This window comes from Bubalus kerabau, chromosome 12, assembly GCF_029407905.1.
Source record: "Bubalus kerabau isolate K-KA32 ecotype Philippines breed swamp buffalo chromosome 12, PCC_UOA_SB_1v2, whole genome shotgun sequence".
Lineage (NCBI taxonomy): Eukaryota > Metazoa > Chordata > Mammalia > Artiodactyla > Bovidae > Bubalus > Bubalus kerabau.
In genome coordinates, this window is record NC_073635.1 from 41,463,779 (window position 1) to 41,466,297 (window position 2,519).

The 2,519-nt window shown below is 38.7% G+C and overlaps 1 pseudogene; it reads left to right on the forward strand.

Annotated features, from left to right (window-relative positions):
• Window positions 1-245: 245 nt before the first annotated feature.
• On the forward strand, window positions 246-1,013 carry LOC129624231 (protein SET-like; annotated as a pseudogene).
• The last annotated feature ends 1,506 nt before the right edge of the window (window positions 1,014-2,519 follow it).

Here is a 2,519-nt window from a genome sequence, read left to right on the forward strand (position 1 = left end):
GAGCGACTAACACTATCACTTTCACTAATTACTATGGAGAGAAAAATGTGTGCCTGCCTCAAAGAACTGTTATGAGAATTGAAATTAAGTAATACGAGGTCTCAGAGCTCCTTGTGTATGGGTTTTCCCTTGGTTTGATTTTTGGCTTTTCCCACAGCACATCTCCCAAACACGAGTCTTCATTTCCACATTAAGTAAAGAAACCAAATAAACTGAGACTGACTCCTTCCTCTGGATCACAGTAAATGTCTGCTTCTCCAAACTTGCTGAAGGGAGAAAAGAACAGCAAGAAGCAACTGAACATTTTGATGAAGCAAATGACAGATTTAATGAACTAGCCAGTGAAGAGACTCTTAAAGAACAGAAATATAACAAACTCCAACCATTTTTTTTTTCCAGATGCGGTTAGAATTGCTCACCAAAACCCAAAATTTTGGGGTGACACTATTTGCCAACCATCTACAAGTGTCTGCACTGCTTGTGGAGGAGGAAGAAGAGTGCTACACTACTTGATAGGAATTGAATTGACAGAATTTGAAGATGTTAAATCAGGTTACAGAATAGATTTTTATTTTAATAAAAACTCTTACTTCAAAAGTAAAATTCTCTCCAAAGAATTTCGTCTGAATGAGAGTAGTGATTCATCTTCAAAGTCCACTGAAATCAAATGGAAATCAGAAAGGATTTGACTAAACACAAAAGAAGAAACACAGGAGAAAGCCAGCAGGAAGAGACAGCATGAGGAACCAGAGAGCTTCTTCACCTGGTTTACAGATCATTCTGATGCAGGTGCAGATGAGTTAGGAGAGGCCATCAAAGATGATATTTGGCCAAATCCATTACAGTACTACATAATTCCTAACACGGATGATGAAGAAGGGGAAGGAGAAGAAAAAGATGAGGAGGAGGAAGGATTGGAAGATATTCATGAATGACGGGATGAAGATGAAGGTGAAGAAGATGAAGATGATGGGAAAGAGGAAGAATATGAAGATAAAGGAGAGGATGACTAATGGAACACTAATGGATTCCAGCTTTCTTTTTCTTTTTTTTTTTTTTTAATTTTCTCTAGTCCCTGAGAGCAAGTTGCAGTATTTTTTTCCCTTCTTGGGCAAAGTCATCCTGTTTTTGAGGTCTCTTTTCTTCTTTATACAATGTTTCTCAACTTATTACTTTGAGCAGAATTTAGTGGGAAAAAAGAATCTCCACTCCTTTCTGTTCCAAATCAATTTTTATCCTTCCTGTCTCTACAAAAACTCTATGGAATCAACACTACCATGCTCTATGGGAAAAAGCAAAATCTTCTGCTTGTTTACTGCTGCTGCTGCTGCTAAGTCGCTTTAGTCGTGTCCGCCTCTGTGCGACCCCATAGACGGCAGCCCACCAGGCTCCTCCATCCCTGGGATTCTCCAGGCAAGAACACTGGAGTAGGTTGCCATTTCCTTCTCCAATGCATGACAGTGAAAAGTGAAAGTGAAGTCTCTCAGTCCTGTCCGACTCTTAGTGACCCCATGGACTGCAGCCTTCCAGGCTCCTCCATCCATGGGATTTTCCAGGCAAGAGTACTGGAGTGGGTTGCCATTGCCTTCTCCGCTTAGCTCTTCTGAAAGCTGGAGGGTACTAAGCTCCTGTGTAATAGGGCACAAAATGTTTAGCTTTTGTTCTTTTTCTAGATATTGGGCTCAGACATTACACTGGGTCTCTGTGTGAACAGACAGTTAGCATTTACCAACTTGTATCTGTCAACTTTCTCTTGTTTAGAAAAAGAAAAAAAAAAAAAACTTTTAAAAATGGAGTTACAGAAGGTCAGCAAACGGTGGGTTTGAGATGTCTGATTGGGCTAACTGGGCATTTTGACAACATGTCTTTTCCTTTGGCATGTTTAGTTGTAATGTTTATGGACATCCTTGCAGTTTAAGGTGACACTTTTAACATAAAATTCTCTCCTGATTATGACTTGAGCCCTTCCACTCAATGGGAAAATTAGTAGAACCTGTAGGATATTATTTACAATTGACATTCTCAATTATAACTTTCTGTTTATTGTTAAATTTTTCTTTCTGTTTCACTGGAAAGGAAAGGTGATGCTCAAATGTATACAGGTTGCTTTGCTGCAATAAAATAAATGTTTACACAAAATGGATTTATTGCTTTTCTCTCAGAACAGACATACTTAATGTAATTTCCAAGTTTGACTTGCATAACATTATTGTCAAACTTTGTCACCCTAACTTCACATTTCTGATACACTTTGCAGGATGATCTTATGGCTATGATGATCCAGAGTCTGGATGCTTGGGGCTGGTGCACTGGGACGACCCAGAGGGATGGAATGGGGAGGGAGGAGGGAGGAGGGTTCAGGATGGGGAACACATGTATACCTGTGGCGGATTCATTTTGATATTTGGCAAAACTAATACAAATATGTAAAGTTTAAAAATAAAATAAAATTAAAAAAAAAAAAGAATTATATGAATTATCAGATGTGTTTTTACTTCCTGACTTAGTCACAGGGCTAT